Raw genomic sequence first — 12,859 nt, 5'->3', positions numbered from 1 at the left:
ATCACCTGCTTCGTGTATAAAGCATGACTCATACATTTGTGGAGGAAGACAGCACTAATATTCGTCTAGCTGTCTGAAGGTACATCCTACATGTTGCGTCTTCCAGCCAAAACTGGATGTGTGAACCTAAATCCTAAACCCAGATTAAAATAAAATAACAACTCTGACAAATCCAAAAAGTTCAAGAGTAATGTCCATAGTTGAATTAGCTATGAGACACTCAAAAGGTTACATTTCAGCCATTGGACCTGTGACAAGTCTGGGACTTTTTGTGGCTGGAAATGTGAGATTGGAGCTGGGAATTTCCGGTCAAGAGTGACATCCTGCAGGCAAGAGTACACAGAAGATATTTAAGGGGATAAACTGGTGTCAGATAACACCAATAAACAGATACTGTAAATGCAAGACCTTTAATGAACTATATTACTAAAAAATACACTTTTTTAAACTGAAAACTATGGTTAAAAGTACAGGAACATAGCCCAACAACAATCTTCCAACCCACTTTGTTGCGATACACAAAAGAGGAGTATAGAGAACCCATTCATTCCTCAATTAATCATCTCACCTTTCTCTGCCTGCTACATGAAAAAAAAACAGAAACACAGAATTGGCAGAAGGCACCACTCAGTGCCTCTCCCTGGGTAGATCAAACTCTTTTTCTTTTTCTCTGTCTCTTAAAAGCGAGGCAGTGCTCTGCTCCCACCAAGTTCAACAAAGTAGGATGGATCTATGTTGGCCAAATCAGCACTGCTGAGGGCTGTAAGTGGGTCGCAGAGATGCTGATACATGTAACACATTTTTCTGTTATTTTTTTTAAACCCCACACAAATGATTTTTTGATTGGCAAGAGGTATCTCTGTCTCTTACTTTGCCTCTATTGGGAGGTTTTAGTACATCAGGAGATGCACACCCTGTTCAGCGCAGCTACGCAATTAACATGTACGCTTTCCATGCTGGAGACAGATGCTGCATCATGTGGAAAAGATGTGAAGAGATGCTGCAGGAAAATCTCAAGCCTAAAGCTTAAGGCTGATTGGTGCAGAACTGGATGGCCAGCAATAAATACACTGGTCAGGCAAGATCCAGAGGATGTACAGGGTTCAGTCTACCTCAACATATTAAGGAAGGGACATTATGACATGGTATAGCATTCACATTTTTTACTTTAAAAACTTTGTCAAAAGCCATGCAATATTCTCAAATAATCAGTTCAGTCTTTTGAACTGTTCAAAAAGAAATTTTAGCAGTTTGATGCTGACGATATTAAAACTAATGTTGAAATAATTGAATTAAATTATTTTTTTATTTAACTAAAGGAAAAAACTATCTGCACAGATTTTGATAATCAATTACCGGCTTCTGCCGTTTTAGGCAAAAATAGTGAAAATAAATACAATCTTATCTTCCAAGTTATCAAATAACAGGATTTGCTGCTTCTCTTTGTCATGTATGATTTAAAAATTAATGCTATTCAGGTCTGAATTACAACAAACCAAAATGTTTAAGGTATCACTTAGGGGACATTAAAATGGGACTTTTGATACATTTTACTGACCTAATTAGTGATAAAGACATTCTTTAGTTGGAGCTTTATCTGACAGCCAGGTTTACGCCTGCTATTTTGGATTTACAGCAGTTCATACTTTGTGGACAGACTGAAAAACAAATGCTTTTCCAAACTGAAATTCCATCTAAAGCTGCAACATCTGACACTCCTATAGAGGCACATTTTACAGGGATCATTTTGTTTGTTAGATGAGAAATGTTTTTTTAAAAAATTAAGGCTCCTGGGTTTCACATTTCCCTTTCCTCGTGTTTTAATTGATATGTCTAGATTAGTGCCTTCAGCAATGCCAAGAGAGCACTACTGTAAAACTCTCAAGTCAACAGTATTTCCAGACTCTCAGATTGCATGCATGTGATCCAGTGGGTGCAGAACGGCCTTCCTTATCGAGTAGTGGTTGCATTAGGGAATTGTGAGGTAATGAATGCAAAGCATAGCTTCCACAACTACAGATATAGTAAACCCTGGAATTTACCATGAAAAGAAGGAAGCACAGACAGAGGGGCACACTAGAGAAGGGTTTCTGGAGACATCAACAACAACAAAACGCAGTGTCATGAGGTACTGTAACCAGAGTCCCTGCTGGATATGCCCCAGTTGCAACAAGCACCCCAAGCCCCTGCCTGCAGTATTTCTTTCTTGTCATGTCAAGCGGAAACAAAGTAGAGGGCCGACACAGTCTTCAAAGTCACACTTCCCACTTTCACCGCTCTTTATTTTCCTTCTTATTCTCACCTTACACTTAGCACTTTCTCACTCATGTTACACAAACCCTGAATCTTAAATTACAGCTCTTGTTATTTTAATGATCCACTTGGCTTTGAACAGCGGATTACTGAGGAGAGTCTGCCAAACATCATCTCCTGAAAGTTTCTCTTCTTAGCGCGTGCTCTTGGGCTAAAAATAAATGGCCCCCTGCAGTCATTTGGTCACAGGGGAAAAGATTCGCGATCCTAGTCCTGTTATGCAAGACGTCAGACCACCATAGGTGGTTTATTGGATTAGTGTGGCGCCAAAACGGTGTGTGGACACAGCAGCAGGGGATTTAAGAGTGGTACCTACTACTTAAGTAGGGAAACATTCATCCTGTTGACAAATAAAGGCTATATGCTTCATTTCTCCAATATAATGTAGTCAATTAGTGATTCCTTCCAGTTCAGTTTTTTGTCTGTAGCAAGATATAAGTTGCTTGTTTGTCAATGTTGAGGATAAGATGCAATAATGAAAGAGATTTGGGAAATGCATGTTTTTACCCAGAATTCACTAGAATCAGTTCAACAGACACAGCTACAGCTTAACGTGTTTAATTTGCCACACAAAAGATGAATTAAGGTATAAATTAGACTCTGGAGGCACAGTCTAATGAGCTTTCAGGCCAGGTGATGATTTAAAAAAAGTGGTCTCTCAAAATCTGAGAAGTTCAAAAGCATTGCCAAGTACCAAATGTCACTATACCACTGTATAGCATTCCTGAGGAGTTGATCGACTGATCCTACACAACTTTCGGTACTTCCTTCTTAAGAGGAGATAATTGCTCTCCTGTACGTACATCAGTAGATCTTGATCTATCCAAAATAAAAACTGAATTTTCATCCAAAAACTCATCTGGTCACAGTGGGATGACAGGTGGTTAGCAATGAGTAACAGCTCTGAGTAAAGGTGAGAGAAGAGACACTGACTCAAAGGCATCCTGCCTCACTGAGTCTTTAATAGATGAGGGCTGGGCTGCTGGATACAACTACAGGGGACTTTCTCATTTACTGATATGTATTAGTCATTATAAAGAACTGTTTCCTTACACTTTTGATCTATTAGTTTGGCAGTTACAGCACGGTAGATTTTTGCAAGCAACATTGTTCTATAATAGCAGCAACTATGGGACATTAGTCCCTGCAGAACGTAGGTAGAGAGTTTTTGTAGCTACCTGTAAAGCTCCAAAATAAAGCATCAGTGTCAAAAAATATCAGAAAATCAAAACATCACAAGTTCAAGTCTGGCTTCTGGCTGCATGTCATTCCCATTTTTTCTATCCTTGCTTCTTGCCCAAAAACAATTTCTACAAAAATTAGCCTAGTTTTGAAGGACTATCACAGTGTTCAGGTGATATTCTAACCTTCAGGCTGCTCAGTGAGATGTCAGTGATAATCAGTTATATGTCAAAGAGAGATCTCTTGCACACCAGGGAATAAATCCAACAAAGTTAGTCAAGAAGCTAAGTCTTTAAGCACCTTGGGTAATCAAGGAATTAGTGTCGGCAATGACAAATGAAAACCGGGGACTGGCGTTGTTGGTGACTGCAGCATAAGGCCTGTGTGAAACAGCAATCCAGAGGAACTGGCAGAGCAGCTGTGATTGATGCTGTGTCTCTGCGTTCTGAATGAGCCTTCGCAGCAGGAGTCCGCATGCTGAGGTAGGCCAGGTGCTGCAATGCACCAGTTGCAGCTGGTACTGCTCCTGCTCAACTTAGTCCTTTACTTCTCTCCTTTCAGCAGCTTTGACACAGAAAGTTGTACACCACGCACAAGTAAAAGGTGACAAATATTATGTATTTTAATGTGTGCATAATATGCTGGTATTGCTCCAAACAAAGGCCCTAATATCATAGTGCAGTTAACAAGATCTTTTCCAACATGTTTCAAGGCAGGAGTTTGGTTTTAAACATGGGGTAGAAAAGACACAGGAGCAGACCAGGAATGAAATGGTGCATATACATCGATAGGCTTCAACATGAGCTACTGACAAATAAAGTAAATAACACTGATCATCTCATTACCATGCAATGTGCTACTGGAAAACCCTGGGCTCTGACATTCTTGTGGATCCTACTCTGACACGTGCCACCTACCTTAACAGTGGTAAAGACGAAGCAGGACTCTAACATTTAAGCAGCTAGATTTAATGTGGCGAAGAGTGGACTTGTTTTGGTTGATTATGCCGTACAACCTGGTCTACTAATTACAGTGTATGTCTTGTTATGGTACATATTATCCATGTAATTTAAGTGAGTACTGAGTAAGTGTAAGTAGAAAAGTGCAAAATTTCTGCACCGCTTTCAAAAATTCCCACATCGGAAAGAAAAAAAAAGTTTCTTTAAATGAATACTTCTTGTGCTAAAAATCCCCTAATGATGCGATTCACCTTTGACAGGTTTGTATAATATGATCATAGGACAGTATAATATGTTGATTATCCACAATCAGATTTTTTGACAGTCCCAGAAAGCTGAGAAAGTGAGTCAGTGGTTGCTTTTTAACTAAATCATGCTAGTCAGGTGAGTCCAGTCTCTACAGCCAGCATTAGTGATAAGGCAAACCCACATGAGTGGCTACAGAACTGTTTATTGCTGCAGATATGCTGCTTTACATAGCCATAAAATACACAAATGCTTTAGCCCCATTACACCATATCACTGAGCTTTGCATTTAAATTACACCAATACTGGTATTTGTCTTTTGTTTTATCAAGTTTCCTTTAGATCGTGTCCAGACCATGTCAATATAAGATAGAAAGCTTTCATTTCTACACAGCTTATACTCTACGTTTCACACTCTACATTATGATCTGCTGTGATCAATGAATGTTTCAACTCACTACTAAAATGGCATACCAGATCGACTATTGTAGTGAAAATATAGTGAATTGTACTGCCTCTTAAAATATATTTTGGAGCAGGTCTTTGAAAACATATGGGGACCCTTTGTGAAGTACGTCAAAGATCAAGATTTAGCAGACCCTCAGATTGATGAGTGATTGATGGACCATGCAGCTTCTGCACCTGCATTTTTATTTTAGTGTATATTCTCATAGGAATGCATGTGCACTTATGTACTAATATAAGGGCACTTAAGTGCTGATTTTGTTGTGTTATCTTTGAAATAGACTGTAACTGGACTTGCACGAAAGTTTATAGAGGAGAGAAGCAGTTTGTTTATTTGTTTACTGTTACTTTTTGTTTGTTTTTTTGTTTGTTTTTTGTGTTGTTGTTGTTTTTTTAAAGCAGCAAAACAGTTTGTATTCAAGTTTCTATACAATGTAAAGATGTTTCCATTGCTGTGAAAAACAAAATAAAAATATTGTGGAAAAAATATATATATATTTTGGAGTAAATCTACACTTTGTTGCAATATATGTCAGTGTGGTCTCTTGATTTCTACCAGGCTGTGTTTTGCCTAGTCGGGAGCAGGAATCTTTTACAGTCTTATGGCCATTTAAGAGTTCCGCTCATCAAGTCCTCTAGGGCTCACCAGGTTTTTTGCTACAGCTACTATTCTTGCACACCTGATCCAATTAAAGGCTACATGTTGAAAACTATAATTGGATTTGAGAGCAAAAGTAAAGCTATAGCCAAGAAGCAGTCAGCTGGGCTTGAGAAGCTGCCAGGGAAACACTGGTTTAATGTCTGGCCCATCAATACCACAGTTTAAGTTGAACTGGATGAAAAAAGCAGTGCTCCCTTCTGTGGTATAGTAGGGATGGTACAAGAACCAATACGTTGGTATCAAATCAATGCAAAAATTCTGAAAACATGACAGGATTTTATTTGGTATCAAAAGTATCAAAAGTACTGCAGCTGTCATATGTCTCACAGTAAGTGCAGGTGCAGCAACAGGTCCACTGTAACTAGTTTTAAGAAAGTCGATGATCAGGAACCAGTTACAGATGAAAAAAGTCAGAATCCAAATGCAGGAAACACCCTGAACATAACTGAAGAGCTCAAACACAGCCAGACAGATTTGTACACTGAATTCAAGCTGAGAGTTTGAGTTGTTTCTTCATTTTTATAGCATGATGTTACAATGATCAGAGTCTGAGCTGTAACAGCTGCATCTGTTGTAGCAATGTTCAACTCACAACATTCACAGAGACAAGCTGAGCTTGTTTAGGCTAACATTACAATAGCTCATAATGTGAGCTAGGTACATTAAAAACAAGAGACAGGTGCAAAGTTCACCAACACACACACATAGTACACACACAGTAGCGAGAACCCTTCAGGGGCAATGAAAGTATGACAAAACCTCACATTAGAGTTCTCATAAGGAAAATTAACAAATGAGTTTCATAACACAGTACTTTCTGTTTTAAATACTTAAAGATTTTGTGAATATTATTTACATCAATACTATCTATTATTTACAATCCTTGTATATATGTACACAACCAGTCAAAAGTTAGGACACACCTTCTCATTCAATGTTTTTTCTTTATTTTTACTACTTTCTACATTTTAGATACATACTAAGGACATCAAAAATATTGTGAAATCATTCTAAATATGTTTTATTTATATTTTAGATTCCTCAATGTTGCCACCCTTAGCTATGATCACTGCTTTGCACACTCTTAGCATTCTCTCAATGAGCTTCATGAGGTAGTCACCTGAAATGGTTTCCACTTCACAGGTGTGGCTTGTCAAGGCAAATTTGTGGAATTTCTTGCCTTCTTAATGGGGTTGGGACCATCCGTTGTGTTGTGCAGAAGTCAGGTTGGTACACAGTTGACATCCCTATTTGACAACTGTTAGAATCCATATTATGGCAAGAACCAATCAGCTAAGTAAAGACAAATGACAGTCCATCACTACTTTAAGAATTGTAGGTCAGTCAGTTCGGAAAATTTCAAAAAACTTTGAATGTATCCCCAAGAGCTGTTGCAAAAACCATCAAGAGCTACGATGAAACTGGCTCACATGAGGACTGCCCCAGGAAAGGAAGACCAAGAGTCACCTCTGCTGCTGAGGATAAGTTCATCCGGGTCACCAGCCTCAGAAATCACAAGTTAACAACAGCACCTCAGATTAGAGCCCAGATAAATGCCACACAGAGTTGTAGTAGCAGACACATCTCTGCATCATCTGTTCAGAGGAGACTGACCAATCAGGCCTTTATGGTCAAATAGCTGCTAAGAAACCACTATTAAGGAAAAGCAACAAGCACAAATGATTTGTTTGGGCCAAGAAACACAAGGAATGGACCAGTGGAAATCTGTGCTTGGGTCTCATGAGTCCAAATATGAGATCTTTGGTACATCCACCGTGTCTTTGTGAACGGATGTTCTCTACACCGTGAAGCATGGAGGAAGAGGTGTGATGGTGTAGGGGTGCTTTGCTGGTGACACTGTTGGGGATTTATTCAAAACTGAAGGCACACTGAACCAGCATGGCTACCATATATAGTGTAAAAAAGTGAAATTATGTGCAAGGGTAAGGGTCAAAGTAACAAGTTTGACATCCATGTGAAACTGACCATAATTGTGGCCTAATACCAAGTAGCACACAAGGCCAGCAAGTCAACAATACAACCCAAAGAAACTAGGGGTGAGAGGTGGAGGAGTTTAGTAAAATAGCCTTTTCCCATATCCGCTTCATTTCCTTAGTTTCTAATGCACTCTGTGGATAATATACTGAGTCACAGATGTCACAGTGGGAACTGCTCTTAATATTCCCTGGTGGACACTGTGCTTTTCTCTGCACTAATTTCATTAACTGCAGGCGTGTCACGGCTCAACTACCCTGACATCAATAAGGAGAGCAAGAATAGGAGACTGGGCAGATACTCACTGAGGGCATAATTCTTAGTCCTGAGTCATATTAGGCTTCACAACAACACTTTTCATCTATTATTTCAACCAGCCTATTACCATTACTTATTGGTCATATAAAAACAGCATAAGAGGCATGGAAAAAGAAGACAGAATAGAGTAACAAGGAGCCAAATAAAGCTCACATGGAGTAGAGAGCAGTGGCACACAGTTCTGGAGGAGAAGCCTCTAGAGGAAGGATCAATGCCACCAAGTGTCGTAATGAGTTTGGATGCATGCCAGATGTCAGGATTATTGCTTGTGTCAGCCAACAGACAGACGGGTGGAACAATAGTCACAAGGGGGCACGTATTTTGGAGAGGGTGCCCACTGGGCAAAACTGGGCCCAGAAAGGCTTGGCAAAGACAAGCTGGTCTTCCCCTGTCTGTTTTTGTATCCCTTGCTGAGTGTTGTAGGTTACAGAGACACGGGGAAACCACCAGGCAAGGAAAATCCCTGTTGTATACGAGATGCAAAAAGGTATGTCAAGACTTTTTTTTTTTGTATCTCTTTTTTGTGTCTGCATAAAGCAACTTCCGAAAGTCACGTTAAAACCATAGCTCACCTTAACTATATGTCACAAACTTCCAAATCCTGGTATCTCTAATGGCAACTTCCTGTACCTCAGTGCTAGTATGATGGAACAGTGTTTGTACATAAAAACAGGTTAAAGATAAACCCAGGCTCTGCAGATTTATGATATCATGGGTGGTGATGTATTTCCTCAGGTCAGGCAGAAGTGGTGGAGGTGGAAAATTATTGCTGCCATGACTGTCAACACAAGCAAGATTAAACGCATCTAATGGCAGCAATGACAGGAACAATAATGACCTGGTAGTCAAGCATATTATCTAGCACAGCATCTCATGAAACTCAGGGCTAAATATCAAACACAAAAACACAACTGGCCATACGTAGCTGATCAACATCTGAAAAATATGACTGGTATTTTGGCTTCCTATTTCTGCAGAAACTGCCCTAATCCCTGTTTTAAAATAGATGATCAACTGGACAGAGTTAATGTGGTATTTTTAATAACCATATCATAATTTCTGACCTCAAGTAAAGCCTTTATAACCAATCATAAAAGATACTACGTCATAAACTGGCACCTACTATATCTTTGGTTACACAGTGATGTTTCAATTGGATCCATGGCTAATTCTTTAGAAAGGTCCGCCAGTAAATTCCCAAGGGAAGAATACAAATCTAGAGGAGAATCAAAATGTAAAAAGGCTTTTTGTTCTTCCAGAAAAAGGTCTGAGCAGAGTCCGGTCTAACTCTGAGATACAGAATAAGCACTAATGAGCCTGAGAGACTTGTAGGCTGGTCAATAAAGTGCAGATGAGGAGGCACGTGATCTGGCCAGATCCAGGCTCCCACATGATTTATTCAATAATAGCTGGGTAGGAGGGGGCAAGCAGCTTGGGGCTACTGCCACTCATCTAACACGAGCAAACGAACAGCAGCCAAACCACAGTCAAGGAGATTTGTGAAGAAAAACTGCATCCAGTACTTCACAAAGCAGAAAATGCAGAGGGATGACAAGTGACTTTGTTTCTGTAGAAATGTTTTGCTTGCACCGATCTCTGTAGCAAGTGTCAAAGAAGGAGTCAGCTAAAAGAGTCAGGCATTACATGGAGTTCAGCATCCTTAGTCTGCACATTGTTCACCTTAACCTGAGGCTATTTACCATTGTTATTAGGCTCAAATTATCACTGGACTTCAGGGTGTCTCAATCTCACAACCTAGTGAGCCTAATGTGCCATTTATATCTGCTCATCGCCAACACAGAAAGATCTCTACATGATTCATTTATGCCAGATAAATATTTCAGTAGACAGAGCAGCTACGCTCTATTCATGGGAATCAAGGTCTCAGAGATGAAAGCCCCCTCCCTATCTCCTACCATTTGTGAATGAAGGAGAAGAGCTTGAGGGGGGGTGAATATAGATACTGCCTCAATCTAAGCAACAGCAACATCCATAAGTCGCTTATCAGATCACAATGCTGTAACCAGCACTCACAACAACAACACCAGGGCAGCTGCAGAATTAATCCCCCTCCCTGTTTGGCTCCGTCTGGCTCCTCATAGGCTCAGGCCAGCTACAGTGGGACAGGCAGTCCAGGGACAGCACAGGCAGCTGGGGCTTGCAGTGACATCACAGGGGATGGCTTGGCTTAGCTTAGTGAGGGATCTGCAGAGAGAGAAACCTTTCCACTGTGTGCGACTTTATGAATGATAAACGCAAAGGGCATATGGCTTGCAGTTCAAAGGTCTGAAAACAGGAAATGGACCTTTTGAGTGTCAGTGACTCAGTCAAAATGTCCCTTATAATCATCAAAACATCTTCAAGATGCATTATGAGGATGTTGTCTCCTGTCTCACAGGTATAGTAAGACTCTTGTCCAAAGACAAACATGAAAAGCTGTTTATTCAGACTGCCTAAAATGACATGCGTTTATGTACACTGCCATATAGGACAAACGAGTGACGCTGTTCATCAGAGATCAAAAGGAAGAAATGCACAGATCAAGCATTTAACCTTCTCACTGGAGATGGAGAAATTCACCTCCCGTCATTTTCCAACAGTCAACACTTGCTATCTTCACAGTTTTACAGTTGGAGCTCCTATTCATCACTGTGTGCAGAACTAGGAGCTGACCAGTGCTATTATATTTTATGTTGCACAAGTGTGCAATGCACTTGTGTTTGGTGAAAATCAAAATATATACTATAGACAAATATTCAATAATAAACTTCAGGACTGAGATTCAAAACGGGGGCAAGGACAACCACACTCGTTTCCATCACATACTCTCTAATATAGCTGCATATATCCAAATGGCTCAGTAATGACAATGAATACATGCCAGTGTTACAGTGATGCTTTTGGTCTGATGCGTCTCAAGTTAAAACTGGCAGATCGGCACCTCCATCATGCAGAACTACAGTGTAACACATGCGCACAACACAGGCAGCCTTCCTGGCCTAATAGAGGAAATAAAAGATGTGGATGCTGTCCTTGTCTAGAATCGATTCAGACCAGGCCATCTATTTATATCAGTTACAGTGCTGCTGTTATTGCAAGAGCACGGGTATTCATGGAAGCGATAACTTCATGTCTGGTAAGCACCACCATTCAGAGAATATTACCCATATGCATCAAGCATTATAAGATTAGAAACAGGAAATGCAGATTAAGCTACATCCTACTCCTGTACAATGACAGTTATCTGCTTAGTTGTCTACAGTAGTACCTGATCACTAAAGTCCAAACATTTACACTCAAAACTTTCAGGTATTCTCTAAGCAAAGCAAAAGCATAATCTTGACAGGGGCGTGTCGGCTGTATCATATTTTTTTGGTGTGTGTAAAGTCTGAGCCATCTATCTCTGGAAGCAGCGCCGTGGCCTAGTTGAACACAAACAGAGCTGAGACAGGATCAGGGTCATAAAATTCACGAGCATGTGGGGTCAAGGGCAGCAGGAGTTTCATCTTCCCAACCATTGACGGTGTTGCTTTCCTGCAGAGTGCCTGCCGACACCTCTCTATCTGACCTCGTCATCCCGCTGTGACACGTTCACATTCACTGTCTCAATGCAGAATTGCTGCATTTTCCTGCTGTTCAAGTGTCTGCAATGCACAGACAAAAACAGCCAGGCCAGAAAATTCTGCATACCAGCAGTTTAGAGCTTCTCTTTCAGTATCTGTAATTATTTAATGTTTCAGAGGAACAGAGTGGGAACGTATTTACTGTAAATCTACAGCTGATGGATACATTGAGATATGGAGAATTTATCTCCCTAGAAGTAGAAATTTATAATGCAGCATTTCAGTAGTTCATAAATAAGACTTGATCTGTGCAACATTGCTGAGGATCCTCATCTAACCCGCAGACCAGAGATCTAATCATTTCCAGAAGATGGACAGTTCAGGGACTCACTCAACCATATAGGACATTGAGACATGACAGGGTTTGAAATGTTTCTTATCACAGTCTTAATATATTATTTAGATTTTGGTCATGGCAATAATGCCTTGTTTAGTCCTGGTCGTAAAAGAGTCAATGTAGCTATTCCTAATTTTCTGAGTTTTTTTCAATCTGGAAAAAGCCATCTCATTCATAGAACATTTTGTTAAACACTCAGAGGGACGACCACTAAATCACCATCTTGCATAAATACAAAACATTGCTAATTTTCATTGCTAAAAGACTAAAAGGATGCAGCAGTTTATTATTTGTTAGACTTGACACAAAAGCTCTGAGAATAAATTATAAAGAACAGCAACACACTGTAAGAATAGAGGCTTTTTTTAAGAAAAAAATCTGATAATTAATTGTCATAACATTTGTTTAATCAAGCCAAATTGGCAATTATTCTCAGGGTCCTGCTTTTTAGGAGCCATTTTTCTGGGTTATTACTACACCAAATAGAATATCTTTGGTTTCCAGACTGCTGGTCAGACAAGCCACCTCAGGCTTTCAGGTTTTCCACATATATTTGACATTTTACAGACTAAATTATTCATGATAATACAGATTAAACTATGATGAAAATAACCATCAGCTGAAGCCATAAAGGCCAGTGCAATTTCTTGTCAACTGCATGCTCTCTGCAAAGGTCTCACTCATCAGCTCATGGGTCTTCCTTGTCTGAGGTCGATATAACGATAAGCATGAGCAAACATTGGAATAGGTTCTGTGTCTC

General features: G+C 39.9%; 1 protein-coding gene across 5 annotated transcripts in view; it reads right to left on the bottom strand.

Moving 5' to 3' along the window:
* Positions 1-12,859, bottom strand: part of atp8a1 (ATPase phospholipid transporting 8A1) — a 105,071-nt gene that overhangs the window by 87,754 nt on the left and 4,458 nt on the right. The window lies entirely within an intron of this gene.

This window comes from Amphiprion ocellaris, chromosome 13 (genome assembly GCF_022539595.1).
Source record: "Amphiprion ocellaris isolate individual 3 ecotype Okinawa chromosome 13, ASM2253959v1, whole genome shotgun sequence".
In the NCBI taxonomy this organism is placed as follows: Eukaryota; Metazoa; Chordata; class Actinopteri; family Pomacentridae; genus Amphiprion; species Amphiprion ocellaris.
Note: the sequence above shows the minus strand (reverse complement) of the source record. Positions and strands in the feature narration are given on the sequence as shown.